Consider the following 19,354-nt stretch of genomic DNA (forward strand, 5'->3'; position numbering starts at 1 on the left):
TTGAGAATCAATAAAAGGGGTGGATTCAAATTAACAGCTTCTCAGCAAAGGAAACAATCAAAAACATAAAGAGAAAGCCTATAATGGGAGAAAATCTTTACCACATTCACTTCAGATAGAGTATTAATCTCCAGGATATATAAAAATCTCAAAAAACTTAACACCAAAAAAACAAGTAACCCAATCAATAAATGGTCTAAGGAACTGAACAGACACTTCACAGAAGAAGAAATACAATTGATCAACAAATATATGAACAAATGTTTAACATCTCTAGCAATTAGAGAAATGCAAATGAAAGCTAATCCAAGACTTTATCTCACTCTAGTCAGAATGACAATTATCAAGATATACAAGCAACAATAAATGTTAGCAAGGAAGTAGGGGAAAAGGTACATTCATACATTGATGGTGGGACTGCAAAGCAGTGCGACCATTATAGAAAGCAGTATAACAATTCCTCAGAAAACTTGGAATGGAACCACCATTTGACCCAGCTATCCCAACTCCTTAGCTTATACCCAAAGGACATTAAATCAGCATACTACAGTAATGCAGCCACATCAATGTTTATAGCATCTCCATTCATAATAGTTAAACTATGGAACCAACCTAGGTGTCCTTCAACAGATGAATAGATAAATAAAATGTGGTACATATACACATGGAATATCACTCAGCCTTAAAGAAGAATGAAATAATGGCATTTGCCAGTAAATGGATGGAGCTAGAGAATATCATCCTAAGTGAAATAAAGCAAATACAAAAAAACCAAAGGCCAAATGTTTTCTCTGATATGTGGATGCTAATTTACAATGGGGTGGGGAGAATAGAATTACTTTGGATTAGGCAGAAGGGAGTGAAGGGAGGGGAGGTGGTATGGGGGTAGAAAGGATAATAGAATGAATCAGACATTATCCTATGTACATATATGACCACATGACTGGTATGACTCTACATCATGTCCAACCAGAATAATGACAAGTTATACTCCATTTATGAATGATGTGTCAAAGAGCATTCTACTGTCATGTATAACTAATTAGAACAAATTTTTTTTAAAAAAAGAAGTTTGTTGAGACCTCTGATTTTGAACTGAGTGCTAGAAAAGAGAAAAGAGAGGAAAAGAAAAAAGATCCTTTCTTGGTTCATCTAGCACTGGAGGAGACAAAATTATAAACTATGAGCCAGTTAGAGAGAGCAAATGAACACTGAAGTGAGAGCTACTTACAACAGCTGCAATACAGGTTCTGAAAAGGGATCCATCATGTGCACTGACGTGTTTATCTGAAACATCAGATTGGACTAATGAGTAGGATTTAATTTCTTGGTTGTGGGAGGAAAAAGAGCAAAATTATAGCATAATGTTCCAATGACAAAACAGAAACTACTGTGGGGGAAGCAATCTGTTTTAGGTGGATTCGTTTGGAAAAGTATACAGAATTTCTGGAAGGGAGAACAAGTCCAGCCAATGGTTAGGCCTAGGCTCAGAGGATATTGCAGAAATTTAGGCAGGAGATAATTCAGACCTGAACTGAGGTCAAAGCACAGGATAGGAAAAAGGAGAAAACCAAATGGAATTCACCAGAAAGCACCAAGAATCACATAATATTTCTAATCAAAAAGGAGAACTTGCAGTTTAATGTATAGCAAGATGTTGTCCTCTGGTGTCAGCATTTTCAACAGTTATTATCTTCAGAAATGCTTTTGACTTTAAAAGTGCATTCTTATGCTTAGTGTCTTCTCTCTGTGCATTTTTCTTTCTTCCATAGATGAAGTGGAGCAGCAACATTATCACTGTATTGATTTTGAGACTGGACTAGTTTAGATTCCAAGTCATCTGGAAGTGAACCCATTTGGTTCAGGATGTGATGCCTTCCTTGAGGACACTTTTTAATAGTTGATGAAGGTCAGTGGAGTTAGTAGCGGAAGTAGTGATTCCCACCTAAGACTCTGAAACGAAGTCATTGCTGCCCCAGGATTTCCAGTTCTGCTGGCAGAAAATGGGAAGTTGAGGTTGCTAGGCCGACTGGGTAGAAATGAATAGTGTAGGCCTGCTTCCTTGCCACTACTTTAAAAAATGTATTTTTCTTCTGCTACAAAGAAGGATATGCACACACTCCCTGCAAAGTGTAAAAGAACTCAAAAACAAATGAGCTGATTTCAATTTCAACCCTGCCCCATCAAACTCACTTACATGCACAGATTTTGTGAGCTTGACAACCCTTTGATTCTCCTTGTTTCTTATACTGTTTCCACTAATCTCATTAGTATCATAACAATTGTTATGATAGAAGGTTTTTAAATGCTTTCCATGCGATAGATACTGTAATCAAGGAAACAGAAACTCAAAGCACTGTCCAGTGGAAGGAACTAGAAAGTATCTGTTCCTACACTGACTTGGAAGTTGAAGTTCTTCATGCCAACTCACCCCAGTGGTGCATAGGGTCAGGTAGACCTGTGCTACAGGTGGCCATCCCTGTGGTTGGCAATGGCTTGGCCTTTATAAATTTTAAAATGTACCAATATAAATAAAAAATTGTCTGGATACACCAGCAATGACAATAATAGCTGAATTTCCTACAGCTATTTAGGTTTTCTTTTTAAATATTCATTTTATACCAATGTATAAACTGAATACTAAGTACTAGTATTCTACTAGCAGAATACTAAAATGGCAATCCCAAACTGACTTTTTTTTTAAACTCTTGAAAAATATATTATTCAAATAAGTAGGAAAAGTCATTTACTACTTTCATGCCTACATTTTGTGTGTGTGTGTGTGTGTGTGTGTGTTTGTGTGTGTGTAGGTTTTCATAGAGCAGGTTAGATCTTTGTGAGCTAATCTTTAGTCTGAGTTCTACTGAACTGCATTGTTCTTCTTCAGAAAATCTCCTTAATATTCTCAAATAACCCAGTCAAAAGGATGGAGAATCTTTACCTATCCTCTTTCTAAAGACTTTTCAGAGTGCATTACTTTTGTAATGTATGTACATGGTTATATTTAATGGATAATGACACTGTCACATAAGTATCTCATAACAATTAAGTATATCTACAAGTTTAGAAAACTATTCAGAGAAGTGAAGTGACACAGCTAATAAGTGGATGACCCAGGATTGGAATTCAGGCTTTCTGTTCCTATTACTGGAGTTGTGCCATCAAAAGCAAGAAATTGACCCCTTGAAGTTACCTAGCTGTAATCGCAAACTCCTAGAGAATAAATTCCCCTATAAATTCCTTAACCATACCTATAAAATGCATTGAACAACTTGGTATTTTGGCTGTGTTATGAACTGGATCATATCCTGCCAAAATTCATATGTGGAATCCTAAGCCCAGGATATGATCTTATTTAGAAACATGGTTGTCACAGATATACATATTTAGAATGAGACCACCCTGGAATGGAATGGACCCCTAATCCAGTATGACCATTGTTCTTATCAAAGGGGGAAATCTTGACACAAATACATGTGCACACAGGGAGAAAACTATATGCATTCTAGGTTTTATTGCCACAAGCCAAGAAAATACCAGAAGCTTAGAGAAAGCTCTGGAACTGATCCTTTCCTTTGTACCTTCAGGAGAACATGACCATGCCAACACCATGATTTCAGGTTTCTGGCCTCCAAAATCATGAGACAATTAATATTTTTTTGCTCTAAGCCACACAGTTTGAAATACTTTGGTATAGCAGCCCAACTAACAGTAAGAAATGGAGCAACAAGTACAATAAGATAAACTATGACACGAAGAGCTTAACATTTTCCTCTAAACAGCCATGTTGATTAAGACCAACCAGAAACTAAATTTTTGATAGACTCAAGCACTTTGAAAAGGTATAGAAATTTAGTATAATCCTAGAATTGCACTAACTTGCATCATAGACTCAGTGACTCCTGTTTGGAAGAAATGATAAGGTCATATAGCTCGGACATCCATCAGATACTTAGGTATATCTTCAGCAGTGTACCAGCAAAGTGAGTTTTCAGTCCCTATTGGATATATCTACTGATTTCTGAGGTAACCCATGCTATCTTTAGCAACTCTGATGATTAAAAGGTGATTTTTTTATTCAACTGAACTGAGTCTATGTATAGATTTCACCCATTTGTTATAGTTCAGTTCCATACAGCAAGAAAGAATGAATCTACTTCTCTTTTCATGTCAGTCCTTTCAATTTTTGCATAGCTGTTGTATCCTTTCTGAGTCATTTAATCCCTAAATGAGCTCTTGTGTTCTTTGAACTACTACTTTTATAACATAGTTTGGAGTTTATTAACCTTGATGATCATTTCCATCAAATGTGTTCCAGTTTATCATATCTTTTTGGTTATGATCACAGCAGCACTACTTAGTATAGAATTAAACACATTATTTTTATACTATCCTTCAATAATTGTACTCTAGCTTTGGAGGGCATCAGAGTATGCAGTATATTTTACTAATATTTTACTAAATTTAATTTAAAATTAATTAAAAGCCTTTAATCATAACAAGTTGTGTGAAACTAAGCTCTAACTTGATCACCAAGTGCCATAGAGGCCTACACATAATAGGAGCCCATTAGTCACAGCATGAATGAATGAACACCTATATACAAACACTAAGGCATCCCTCCTACATTTTCAGTTTTTTTTAATCCCAAGAAAAAAACATATACTTTATTTTCTAAATTTAGTCAGAGTATAATACCTTCTTGCCAATCAGGAATTTTATCTTTGATCATGTCTTAGATACAAAAAAGATTTTTCTTGTGTTTACAAATTGCTTCTACCCAAAACTAAAATGTCATTAGGGGAAACAGTCATATTAAGACTTGTATAACAAAAACTTTCTCTATATTTCAGAAAAGTGTTCAAAGCCTCTACTTTATTCATCTGAATAATGGTGCTAACATACTATGTGGTGCATGTAGGTGTGAGTTAGCAAGTTACATATACATGTGTATATGCATATTTTCAGAGAGTCATATCATTTGGATTTCAACCCTAATAAGAAAAGGCTATATTTCATCCTTTTTTAGTAATTGTAGTAATATCATAGTGGCATCTGAGATCAGTTTTCTGCCTAAATACAAAAAACTATTCCAAATTTTAACTTTATGTAAAGAAGGAAAGAGTGTGAGCTGCATTCTATTTCCATTTTCCCAGTGAATTATTCAGTCTCCTAAAATAATTGTTGATATCTTGTGCTAGATATCCTATATATAAAATGAAGAAAATGTTTCTTCTCCTTGACTCACAGTGACATTAGAGGGCTGATGGAGTGTATTTATAAAGAACTCCATGAAATAGAAGACAATTGAGTTAACAATAACTTCATACCAGAAAATATCACAGTTTTGAATTCTTTTGTAAATAAGTGATTTCATAAGAAATACTTCAAAAAACTTGAACTCCTGATTTGACATGCACTGGTTCTCTTATTAGTTACTTTATTATTGAATTAATTTAATTATCATCATTTTAAGGAGGACATTTCATATTAGCTTTTTCTTATTAAATGAAACATGAGTAAATCTTCAATTTTCTGTTTAAATGTCTATCACAAATTCTAAAGCAAAGTATAAAAACAGATGGTTTGAAGGTTGTATTTTAGTGAATATAATCAAGCCACATTAATCAACTAACTGTACAGGCCATATAATTATACCGAACCCTGTCTTTGTTAGAAGACCTACTCAACTCTTCTGAAAGAAGTTAGCCTGATTGTTTTTTTATATCTTCTAATGGAAAATTTAAATTTGTGTTGAGACATTAAATTCTCTATAAATTAATCAAAGGACAATAAAAAGTAAGTCTTACATAGCCCTTTGGTAGCACCTTCCTATAGCACATTGCTTGACTTGTAGAATATTTTGACATAATATGGGACTCTTGCTTTTTAACATGGTGCTCATTATTGTGTCATTTTCAGGGAAACCCAGATTTAAATATTCTATTCTATTATTTCCATAAGTACACTCTTAGTTTATGAAGCAGAATACAGGTTGTACAGTTTCACTTAATATTTTGATATTTTTTCTATTATTAGTTATATTCCAGCCATGTTTAGTGCCTTATAATGTTTCATTTCATGGCTAAACTAATTCCTTTAATATATGTGTTTCCAGTTTTATTTACCTATTGTAAGCAATGCAATGATAAACAAGAGAAAAGTTTTAAGGAAAACAGAAAATTTTGGAACCTGGGACCAATTTCACATATCCTGGAAAATGGATAAAAAAATTGAAAATCTGGGTGATACTGGGGGCAGGTTTAGGAATATGATACTTAAAAAGAAAATGAATACAAGGAGGGGAGGGTGAGAACATCGAAAAACATATACCTGCCATTACAGTCCTTCCCAGAATCATCCTTCTCTTCGTTGGTAAGGTGCCCTGGCTCTAACAAAAGCATGAAGAACCTGTCAACAAGACTTCACTTGATCTGGGTGGAAAATACATGCAAATCTGTAGTTTACATATCCTCTGTATAGTGATATTTTGGTTAGCCATTTAGAAAATGATAGCTTGAAATTCCCTAGGTATGTTCAGAAATATTTTATTCTAGTTATTGAAAATAACTACATACTTGAGAAGCTTCTTCAAATGAAAGTATATGAATCTGATGCTGAAACAGCATAAACCAAATACTTCAAAATCTGGCCTGTAATCCCAGCAGCTCAGGAGGCTGAAGCAAGAGGATTGGAAGTTTCAAGCCAGTATCAGCAATTTAGCCAAGCCCTAAGCTACTTAGCAAGAACTTGTCTCAAAATATTTTTTAAAGGTTGGAGATGTAACTTAGTGGTTACATACCCCTGGGTCCAGTCCCTAATACCAAAAAAAAAAAAAAAAAAAAAAAAAAAAAAAAAAAAAAATCTGACTCCTATTTTACCTCTGGCTTCAAACTAAAAGAAATGATGTATACTCTTAGAAAAAAATTTCTAAATCTAGTGACCCATTTCTAGTCTTTATTCTTGCTGACCAACCTGTTGCATTTAACCCTAATTACTATCCTGATATTTTCACTTCATGATTATGCCCTCTGTCCTTGGATTCTCTTTTCTCTGTTTTCTCTCTGTGTCCTGTTTTTAATCTTCTATACTTAGGGTTCCTCAGAATGCTATATTTTACCAGATTCTCGTATGCTCCCTTTTTCTTTCACTTCCCAGAATTATCCATTTGTATTTTATCCCATATGCACATGACCTCCTAACCTCATTCCAGATCCCCAGGCCTGAATTTCCTGCTTGTATACCTAACCAATCTACAATTCTCTATCTAACCAATACTACAAATTTGAAATATTCAAACAACACGTTTTCCCCAAAAATTGCATTCCCAATTCTTATCACTTAAGCTTCTTTGATTACTTCTTCCTTCTCAAGAATTGTATCCACCTGGTATAACTACATGGTTAAGAGAATATAGTATTTACAGGAGTCAAACTGGGGTTTGGCTTCTGTTCTGCTTCTAGTTGCTGAAAGCCCCTGGCACATTTCCTAACATCATATGCTTATATCAATCAAAATAGGAATGTGTAAAAACAGTTAACTAACTGGCATAAATGAAGTGCTAAATAAATAATTATTGTTTTTCTTTCTTGTTTCATTTTCATTTGGTCCTCTTCCTCCCATGAGAACACAGTGATTGTCTAGGTTTCATTGTCTCTTGCCTAACAATTACAATAGCATATTAATCAGTCCTTCTTTTTTCAAACTCCCTTCCTGATACAATGAATATTTCATCAACTTCATCTCTAAAACATCTGTCTGTTCCATAACTCCTTCATTCAGAAGCATCTGGTGTCCTACCTCACCCCCAAAAGTGACAAAGTCTAGACCCCTTAGCATATGACATATTGTAGCTATGAACAAACAGATGAATAGGACTTTAGTGATAGTCATTGCTGGAATAGAATTACTATGGTTGAGACCAATTCACTGGAGGATCCAATGTCAGAAACAACTGGGGCCCTAGAACATCAGTAGGAACACAAAATGAGGGCAAATATGAACAAGGTGCTATAAAGTGCCCTTCCATAAATGATCACAATGAAATGTCTGCCTATAATCAGTCCCAACCCATCCTCCCTGCACTATGACCCTCACTGCCTTTCAGACAACTTGTGCTTCCCTCACCTAAACCATCTCCATCCTTCATGCTTTGACCCATGAACTTCTCGTCAACTAAATTTACCCAGCTTCACTCAGGTAACCCCCAGGTGGCAAACTCAGTGGCAGTTAATGGCAGTCTGATTAGAACCAATAATTTGAATAAGAAAACATCAGAGAGCCTTGGGTTAATAACAATCTGAAGTTCCAGGCCATGATTACCTTAAATCCTTAGTCCAGTTTCTCTTAGATTGCCTTCACATATCCCATTTCATTTGAGTATATTTGAGCATATTTCATCATCAAAGTCAGAGATTCACATCTTTGTTCGTCAGTCTGTCTTTCAAGAAGCTGTCAGTTGACTGGAGAATTCCATTCCCTGTACTGGGTTATTGTTTCCTGACATGTAAGTAAGCTCAACTATCTTTCTGAATAAGCAAAATATTACTCAGATCTTCAGTGAGTCTATGAAACTTTTCTGATAGGACCAAGGCAATTTCCAGAATGTTCTATCTAACTTAACTTAATTAGTCTGGAAACATTTCTCTTCTGACCCTGCTTATCTCCAGGCCATATAATAATTTTCTTGATGGAAGTCTTTTTTAAAATCCCTCTCCCTCAGCCCCTCAGCCCCTCAGCAGTCTTATTCAGAATGTTCTACCTAGTATATCTTTAAATATCCTGTCTGATACTTTTATGTTTTTATATTATCAAGAAATTCATTCCATTTGGTTGTCACCAATTAGGATTCCAGTCATACACAATTTAAAACAAGTTGATGGGAAACTCCAATTCTGGGAATTTCTTATTGTTCTCATGTGAATGGTAGATGCTGCTATGAGCTCACAGTCTTTATTATTTAAGTCTCATTCAAAGAGGAGAACTTTTACAAAAGCTTTACATGTAAGTTACCAGTACTTTTTTTTAAAAAAGTCTCTTCCTAATCCCATCACCTGCACTTTGTACCATTACATCATAATAACCTGCAGGTAATAAGAAACAGCAGGAAAAAAGACTGATAATGTTAGCCTTTCAGAGAGATTATGTTCTTTTTGAAATCCCAGAACATACAGCATTTCAAGTTAATTCCAGGCATTTCAATATTTTAGATTTCCCCCAAAATATACCAACATGTAAATTTGATCTTTTCCTTTAGCAATTCCAAATTACTTAAACTTCCCACATCATATTAGGAGAAGGTATCAAAGGGGCTACAAAGTACTTTCACATGAAATATGGGATGTTCTCTAATATAGTCACAGCAGTTTGCAGGGCAAGCAAAGGAAACCCCATACCAATGCTATTCTGCCCTGAGATGAGAATCTCTAATCACTGTTTAGCATTTAAAGATTAAAACAAGGACACCTTTTAAAAATATCTGTGCTCTTTAGAAAATCTGACCTCTACTAGTCATCTGGTTAAAGTGTAAGAGATTGGAACATCTTGGCTACATTTTGGAAAAAATAGGTAAATTACATATATTTTCTTTAAGCTTCAGAAAACAGTAGATGAGTATGGTCTAAAAAAATTAAAATCTGGGCTGGGGATATAGCTCAGTTAGTAGAGTGTTTGCCTCACGTGCACAAGGCCCTGAGTTCAATCCCCAGCACCACAAAACAATAAATAAATAAATAAATAAATAAATAAATAAATAAATAAATAAATAAATAAATAAATAAAGTCTGGAGAGAGAGAAACTTTCCAGTGAATACTGGAGCCACTTTCCTGGAAGCATGTGCTCAGTCCAGGCAGGAGAGGGTGGAAGTCTGGCTGGACTTTTGCAGAGAGACTTTTCTGAATAGCAGAAGAAACAAGTAGAACAATAAACAACAGCCTTAGCTAGTGTGACAGATGGAAACAGTAACAATTGAACCCTAAACACAGCTAATTCTTCTTGGCTGCATTGATCCCCTCCTGAGACCTGCTGCATTCACAGCCAAAGCAGTACAGGAAACTGGAGGTGGATTGAGAAAGGCAGAAAAAGACTTCCATTAACTCATGGAGCTTATAGCCTGAAGCCATGCTAGAGGAACAAGTCAATAATACACACAGGACATCCTAAAGTTATTCAAAACCAGATGTGAACTGAAACTTATCAAAATGTCAACTTAGCCTCAACCCAACTCAATTTCTGATTGGCTCAAAGTGATTAACCTCTCCCTAGCTATCTAACAGAACCTCCATCTGTTAGATGCCCTATCTTACTCCAGTCTTTACAGTTCTTGATCATTAAACAAAATGTCTCAGCATTTAAAAAATTATGTATGTGTGTGTGTGTGTGTGTAACATACATACATAAATGCTGGGACATTGTGTTTACAGATATACATACATACACATGCATATACACTTATGAAACAAACCCTATGATCTTCCTATCATCAAGAGAAAAAAAAAAAAAAAAAACTGGGCTTCATTTGGCATTCAAGGCTAGGTTTTAATGGATCAATAGAAATAGCCCCTGCAAGACTCAGAGGTTAGAATTCATAAGAAAGCTTTTAAAAATAACTGTGGCAAATATGTTAAAGAAACTAATGGAAAAGGACCATGAAATGGATTTGAGGTGCAGAACTCCATAAGAGAAATGGAATCAAAAAGAATTGGAAGAAAAGGAGGAAAAGGAAAAGTAGGAGGGAAATGGGTACTATAGAACTGAATGACCGATATCCAAAATGAAGATGGGTTTGATGATATACTATTCATTAAAGAAAAAAATGATCTGAGAACTCGAAGATATATTTTTAGAAATTATTCAAACATAAGCAAAGAGAGAAGAAAGAAATGAAAGATAGAAATTGAACATGGTGACTCTGGTAATAGTCTCCCCTAAACCAGTGGTGCCTGACCTCAGGGAGTTCCAGTCACTTACCCCAAAAGAAAATCAAGTGGCAAAAGTGATGGTGAAGTAGAAACCAAATTGAATATTCAGGATAACCGTATTAGGAAGACAAGAAGACTGATGTCTTCAGCCCTGTATTTGGGGTACAGACATGAGCTTCAGGTTTAAATAGGGGACAAATTTGGGCTGGGTCAAGAGGTATGAGTAGTTATGCACTTGTGGGTCAGACTGTGGTCTGTTTCACCACTATCTCAAGTTTGATTCTGCAAGGTTCTGAAGAAGTTGTTATTGCTTGAGGGGGCACCTGGGTTTGCATCAAGAGATGATTGCTCCTGAGCAAACTCAGTTTCCATCATGGGGTAATTGCTCACACTTAGGGGAGTAGTCTCATCATGGGGTGATCTGCCTTCAAGACTTACTGTTCCTGGAATCTAAGGTGACTGCTGGAGAAAAGGACAAATTCAGAAAACAGGATACATTCAGTTTTGGGGCACTGACTGCAGTGTACTTCTAAGCATTGCTATAGGTCCCTGCAACAGGATGTTTTAAAAGTTGGCAGTTGACAATCTATTGATCACTATGTTCCTGCAAATACTGAAAATGCCTTAATTCCTCTTATCTTGGTATCTTCAGTCTTAAAGGGAAATGAGATAGATGAAGTAAATTTAGGACTAAACAACATACTGTTACCAGTTTTTAGACAGACAATTCTTAAATGATTAACATGTTTCCAGGCAGAGTTAAGAGGGAATCAGATCCAAAGTTTAAGTTAGAAAAGAGAGAGATACAAAATGAAGGCAGACATGTCAAGTTTTTATCCTATTTTAGTTACCTATTGGATATCTATAGTCCCAAGTGAGGAATCAGTACTTTTGGCAAAAGCAATGTATAAGTCCCTATGACAAACAGTAGGTAAAAAACCAAATGGGACAGTATCAGAGTCTAACACTAGTATAGCTGAAGTCCCAGAAAAAGAAAAAGAGGAGAAAGAACAGGACAGAAGAACTATTTGAACAAATACCATCAAGAACTTACGAAATTGATCTTAAATGTATCTATTCAAATATCTTAAACCTTAGGCTATACAAAGCAAGATGAATAAAAAGAAAATGATACCTAACAGGGGAGGGAAGGAAGAGGTACTGAAAACTGAAATGGAACAAATTATATCCCATACATGTATCATTATGTCAAGATAAAATATAGTAGTTATACTATTATCCACAATGAACTGACAAAAAACATTTTTAAAAAATTGATATAAAACAAAAATGTAGAGAAAATCATTAAACTGCTAGAAAATAAAAAATGTTATATTTTAGAAGATCACAGTAAGAATAATGGATGACTTTCCCTTAGAAACAATGAAAATCAGAAGATAATGAGATGATATCTTTAAAATGCTGAAAATAAAATCCTGCCATCTTAATATTTTGTACCCACAGTAGATACTATTATTACCTACCTCACAAGGTTTATGAAACTTATGTGAGTTAATATCGCTACAATTTCTCTTGGAAAAAATACTTAAAGCAAATGGGACATCGGTCTAATGTAGGTGGTAGTTATTTTCTTCTTCATACTTTACTACAAAACAAACTCATGAAATTATTAAAACAGGACAACTTGATAAAAGGTATGCTTCAGGAGAATGGAAACTTTGTTAAGGTCACTGCTCTATCTCAGTTCCTGGAACAGTGCCTGGATAATCTATAAATTAGCTCACAACATGGATATGTGAAAATCTTTTTAAGAGTAATATAATATATGTGATGTAACTGAGTATACAAGAGAAAAAAAGAAGAGGAACAATTAAAATTTAGATAATATATGTGATGTAACTGAGTATAAAAGAGAAAAAAAGAAGAGGAACAATTAAAATTTAGATCAATTTAAATATTAAAAATTGAAATAGGATTGTTTATATGGAAAAAAATGTAATTCTGCAAATGCTTATATCTGTATGCAGACACCAGCTCTTTCATCTTCAAAAGATCCCAAGGATTACAGCAATGGCATAATTTGTTTCCCTTATCCCCAACTTTATTATTTCCTATCACTAAGCTACAGAAAATGTTTCCGTTTGGAGGTTGAAAAATTGAATAAAAAGGAGAAATATTGAAGTCAAATTTAGAAGTCTAAAAGTTTGAAGTATTTAGGAGAAAACCTTTTATTATAGACTTACTACACATGACAAATCAAGAGAGTTTTAGGGTCAAAGGGATACTTAGAGATCATCATCCCTGCAAATTAAAAATGATCAAATTAAGCCCAAGGAAGTCATAGTGCTAATTAGAAATAAAACTGGGCTAAAACCCATTCAAGGTTTGTTTGATAGTCAAGATTTGTTTTTAATGGCTCTGGCTTTGTCAATTTTTCTTTAAGAGCCTCCTTCTCTTAAAGAGAAGTCTGTTTTCTATTAGATTTTCCCTGCTAATGGATATCAGACAGATTTTGAGCAGTATTGAAACTCTTTCTGGGAATAGATAGTGGAAGGCACACACTAGTATCTTCTCCTCGAAATTGAGAGCTACAGAAATCCTATGAATGAATGAGCTCATAGGAAAGATTTTCATATATAGCAGCCCTAAAGGGAAGGTGGAGTTTCTCATAAATGATTTGAGACATCTCTCTAGTAATTTAGTGGATGAATTTGACATTAGTATAGAGAAATCTACAACTTGAACTCCAAACCAAGAACTTTTTACTATTTATAGTGATTTGCCTATAAAAATTAAATGACAAAAATTTATGATGATTAATACAAATGCACATTTTTTTCTCCATTTATCTTTTTTTTCATTCTATAATAGCAGCTGTCTCCTAATTACAGTTTCTGGAAACCGACTGATATAGTCTGAAAACTAGGGGATTACTTTTCAATTGGAAGAAAAAAATATCGCTACTTATTAGTTCTTTCTCTTCATGTATTCATATTTAAACTGAGCTTAAATTTAACTAGTTTAAATACTCCATGTATTGAATTTCTTGCTTTTCCAGTTAGTCAATTATTTCAGATGCTTTTTTTTTTACTACTAAATGGTCTACCTCATAGCCAATTTTCTCCACCATTTATTCCTACAGCCAGGCATGAAGCTATATGGGTAAGAGTGATATATCATTATTATTACCCACCAATTTTAGAAAATGAATTTGCTTTAGGGTCAATCTGAGTTGACTTTAAGCCTTTTTATTTTAAATGGGAAGTACAATTACAGATGATAGAAGTACTTTAAATTTTCTGTGGTTGCTTTTGTAATCTGTCAGTTTTCACAATCACAACCTTACTGTCCTAAGAAAATCTGTCTCTGAGCACCATAAACTCTTCCAATCTTTTAATATTTTTCCCATTGCCCTATGTAGAGGATTAATCATATTTTAATCATAATGTTTCAATTTTTTAATTAAAGAGAAATTATTTAGATACTTTTTTAAAGAGCAAAGAAAACCTTATTCAAGACTACCGCAACATGGGAAAGATACTGAACTCAACTTCAAATACCAGTAAGGGCAAGCAGGATTTAGAGTCAGTGGGGAGAAGATGGAAAATTACTGACAGGAGTTGCTTAAGATATCAAGGAGGTGGATGTGGAGAAAGAAGCTTGATTAGATATCAAAGGTGTGGAGTATTCTCTATAAACTGGCTAAGCAGGATTCTTTGCTAAAACTGGGCTCAGTAGGTCAAGGTCAAAGCTGGTCCAGAAGAGAACTCAGATCACCCTGACAAAAGTTTTTCAAAGAAGGAGTCTTCATCTTTCAGTTTTCTAGACTTGGATTCACCCACTAATAAGGGCTAATTAAGAGTGCTAGTTTTAATTTAGGCCTGGAAAATAAACTTCATCCCCGTTATTCATAATGCTATTATAAGTGACTGACACCAGCTGTCTTATCCAAATAAAATCTTTTAGCAGAACCACACACACATAATCTGTTCCAAATGAAATATAGGAAATCTGATCAATCTCATAAGATGATGAAAATATTTGTGATATTTATATTGTTCTTATTATTTGCTAGTCTCTGTCCTGCATCAATTACTAAAATTAAACCCTTCAATCTACCTAGTCTTCTAATGGAAGTGCTACTGTCATCTTCATCCTGGACCAACAGAGAAACTGAAGCACATGTCTATTACAAAGCTTGTCCAAAGTTACCCAAGTCAGATATGTCAAGGTTGCAATTAGAACCTATGCAACACAACTACTGAGATGATGTTCTCAACCACTATGCCTGCCCACACCTATAAAATCGCTTCTCCTGGTTCTCCCTGAATAAACACATAGAACTGGAAGGTGGATGAAGGGTATATAGAATGACGTAGAGTTGTGGAAGTCCATACCTTTAGGCACATTCTTCACATTTAGACCTCCTTCCTTCCTAAACCTAGCACACAGTGCTTAATACAGAGCAGGGCATGGAAAATTTTAGTCCTTAGCTAAATTACTGATTGGGTGAATTGATGAAATGACTGCATATTCAATTCCTGATGACCAAAAAGATAAATGTTTCTCAAACTCTGGTGTGCTGAGCTACAATGACAACACTTTGGACCAGAAGGCACTGTTTGTATGTCACAATATAAGGACGATGGCAGTTGTCCATGGGAAGCCCAGCCCACAGAGCTTTTCAAGTTCAGCTCAGGGTGAGCTGGACCTCAGGCCAGGGGATATAACAGCGCCACACACCTTTCCTCTGGAGGTTCTGGAACTCCCTGATGAAAAGCCGGTCTGTGAGAGCCAGTCTCATTGCTCGTTAGATGTGATTTAAATTCTGCCACGCTTCCTGCTCGGCTCTTATTCAAACTTTCTGGTCTTAGAGAAACATTCAGTCCGAGAAAGCAGAAGAAAAGGTAAGAGAAAACCAAGCAAGGAACAGAGTCTCAGATGTTGCTAAAGCTATATTCATAGAAGTAACAAGCTGAATGAGTATCAGGGTGAGAGACTGGTCTTTACATCTCATTTACACTTTTCCTTGGTCTCCACCATAGCTCAGCAGAACTCATTTATCAAGAAATCAATGACTAATTTCCTGTGAAGTAAAATCAAGAAATCTGCAATGTTCTACATTGGTTAAAAGAGAGTACTTGGTTTCACCTCATGCTGTGAAGTCCAAACGAAATAATTGTTGCAACTGATTTAAGCATTTGAATTTTTTAAAAAAATGAAAAAGTTCACTCAGACTACAATGTGCAATGTTGAACTTTTCTATGGGGTGAGGGACTAGAGGGAGGGTGTAGAAGGGATAGTTGTTTTCAGTCTCTGAAATTCAGTTCTGCCGTATGTGCATCATCAAGTATTGCTTTGGCACAGCTGGTGCATATTTATAGTCTTAAGAGTTTTCATATGAGATTCAAACATAGATTGAAGTAGAAAGGAACTTGAGAGCTCTAGGGAAGAATATGATATTTCAGTTGCTTTTGATCATTTTATTGAGTTTGCCTAGAAAAGTCAGTTAAAAAATAATTTTCATACTCAGACTCAGATTATACATTCCAGTTTGTGCATGACAATAGATTCTTTTGGTTTTTTATTTTTATTAATTCCAAAGTACTGAGAAGACTGATCATTCTAAATCTGTTGGGTATGGTGGAACTGGAACAGGACCTTCATTCAATAAACATTCATCTGTTTTTTTCCTTCATCTGGCTTCTTCAAATCCTACACATACCAAAATAGTGATATATTAGATTTAGCAGTAATTTTTAAAAGACATTCATAGTATATTTAAATTACAAAATGGAATTATTACAATACTATGAAAGACGTTTGATTATATAGAAGAGTTGCCAAGTGAGTATTAATTGCTTTCTGCCCTTTTTTAAAGCTAAGGAACATAAAAATAATGCAAATTAACATGCAATTAATTGACTTTGTAAATAAAGGACTTTTGGGCTAGTTGCTTAACTTCTTGGAGCCTCAGTTTCCTAATCTATATTAATTCTGCCTGCCTTATAGTTTTGTTATAAAGATCAAATGGGATAATACATGTGAAGTTCTTAGCAGAAGACCTGGCACAAATGTGTAAGCTATTGTTACTATTACTATAGTTTATTATAATTGTCAATCAAAGTTTATAATCACAGGACAACACCTGTTACATAATGCTCTAAATAATTAGTGTAAATGTTTTTCCAGTGGGAAACTCCACTGAAGGGACTCTGGAGTATTCAATAATGCCAATTCTTGTAGGAATACATCTCAAGGAAAGATTAAGATTCATAGATTCCTGGTCTTTCTGGCCACCCAATAAGACAGTAGGACAGATACTGGTGTAGATGTTCCAAAACAAACAAGCCGCAAAGGTTAATGGTGGCAATTGTACTTGCTTTTAACTGTGACTGCCACAGATTTGCTCAAGAGTAGTCACCTTAGTATACCTTTGGACTCCTCAAGTCCTTGCATTGTTTCAATTCCAAAAATGATTGCAATGTCCCTTGTTTCCAAACTAAGTGATAATGTGTGGAGGTAAAAGTACATGCTGTTCACCCTAGAAAATACTTAGCCAGGATCATCTTACTAGTTTCATACAAAAGGAAAGCATGTGGATCCAGAGATTGAGGTCCTGTGTTGAACTTTTTACACTTTCTCCCGCTATCAGACTTATACAAAGCACTTAACCCATTTTGTTCCATCATTCTAGATATGGAATACATATATAAAAAATTAAGCAACAAATACAGTACTATGGTAATTTTGAAGTAATTATGTTTGCAAAATTGAAAACTTGGGACTTAACAGGTTTAAGTTTCTGAGCTGAACATTTTCATTTGTTACCTCAAAGAGTTATTATAAGGATTACATGAGAAAATAATTGTATAGTACATGGAACATTTAGTAAATGCTCAATAAGTGTTAGTGATCCTCATTATTTGGTGGAGATTTGCTTTGGTTTTATTATACAGTTTCCTCCCTGAGTTATTTTGACTTATAGCAAAGGAATCAGGAGAAAAGGGAATTAGAAATCTTGTTCCCAAACTCATATCCAAGACCTCAACTCTGTACTTGATTTCTTTATGAATTTAATATCATAAGATCTGAGAATTGTCTTCGGATTTAAACTGTTGTATTTTTCATTTCTAATAGTGAAGATGTACATTGTACTGGGACAAGATCTTTATTACTATAGTACCTCTAAGGAGTTAATTAGAAAAAAACTTCATATTTATTCTGGGGAGCAAAATGGTTTAAGCAGCAGGAGTCAATTCCAAATTACTTTGGAACTATAAACCTATTTATGATGATCAGTTACTTTGAAAATGAAAATCTAATCCATCCCAAATAATTCTGATTTAATATTATGGAGTGGTCAGATTTTTTATAACCTCTGCATATTTTATCAGAGTTTGGATATGTATCTAATTTTCATGCTTTTTCTATTCTGCTTTGAAATCACCTTAGTCCCTGTCCCACCTGGTTTGGAGCATGTGTATGGACCCTCCAAATTCCTCTTACCAGGAATTTTGCATAATGATATACAACACTAGTGAATTCTCTTAGAGAAAAATGGTGCCATTTGGGAAAATGGTGGAGATAACCAGCTGGAGGATCTATCCTATCTATCAAAATACTACGAGATGGCATCTTTCAGGGAACATGGAACATACTCAATGCTTTCTGAAAACTTATTGTACTAAGATCTTTTAAAAATAAGAGTAGGAAATAAAATTCCAAGAAAATGTCACTTTTCTTTGAAAAAAAAGGAGGCCCTTTTTCTATCTTTTTGAGGAATGAGAGATTTCTTAGAGAGAGCAGGTACTCAGATCTTTGCATGGTACTTTATGGCCTATCATTATTATATTTCTTATTTCTGGTGTTTGTCAACAGATTTGTCTCCTTTGTTGGAGAGAGCTAGAAGGCATTATATTAGTAATTTTAAAAGAAGGCATTAGAAAGTTCTGAGAAGGGATTTAAATGAAAGGAACTAGAAACATTATGTTGAATAAGAAATAAGACCTAGTCCATGTGAATGGCTAGTGGTCCATTCACTATTCCTTATCCAATGGCTCCTTTTACTGTCTCTTTAATATGCATTAATCTCTTTCACCTTTCTTAGGATTAATAAATAAGGGATGGATGCTTTTAATTTATGAGAAAGAAGCAGGGCCCTTTTCATTCACAATTTGCTTTTCTGTTGAACATATCGCATGTTTTTACATTAGTGGCCCGAAAGTTTTCTGCCACCCACTTTATCATTTTACCTCTTACGCAAGGATATTACAACTGATTGTCTCCAGGCAGTTTTAGGCAGGCAGATTTCCTTATTAATCATCTGATTTTTCAAAACCACTATAAAATAGAGATTTAAGTATCAGTCATGGAAAAAATCTGAAAAATACAGCATTCTCTTAAGTTCAGGAAAAATTTCTTTTCCTAAGAAATTTTATGTACAAGTAGTTTCACAGGGAAATTAAAATCT

At 34.7% G+C, this 19,354-nt stretch overlaps 1 protein-coding gene across 5 annotated transcripts in view; it reads left to right on the forward strand.

Annotated features, from left to right (window-relative positions):
- FAR2 (fatty acyl-CoA reductase 2) overlaps positions 1-19,354 on the forward strand; it is a 181,821-nt gene that overhangs the window by 61,379 nt on the left and 101,088 nt on the right. The window contains exon 1 of one of the 5 annotated variants that reach the window (XM_079139385.1): positions 15,624-15,788. The exons of the other annotated variants lie outside the window; for them this stretch is intronic. The gene's annotated coding sequence lies outside the window, so the exon portion shown is untranslated. Of the gene's footprint in view, positions 1-15,623; positions 15,789-19,354 lie in introns of those variants that run through there. 5 annotated transcript variants of the gene reach the window in all.

This window comes from Sciurus vulgaris (assembly GCF_902686455.1).
Source record: "Sciurus vulgaris genome assembly, chromosome: 5".
Taxonomy (NCBI): domain Eukaryota; kingdom Metazoa; phylum Chordata; class Mammalia; order Rodentia; family Sciuridae; genus Sciurus; species Sciurus vulgaris.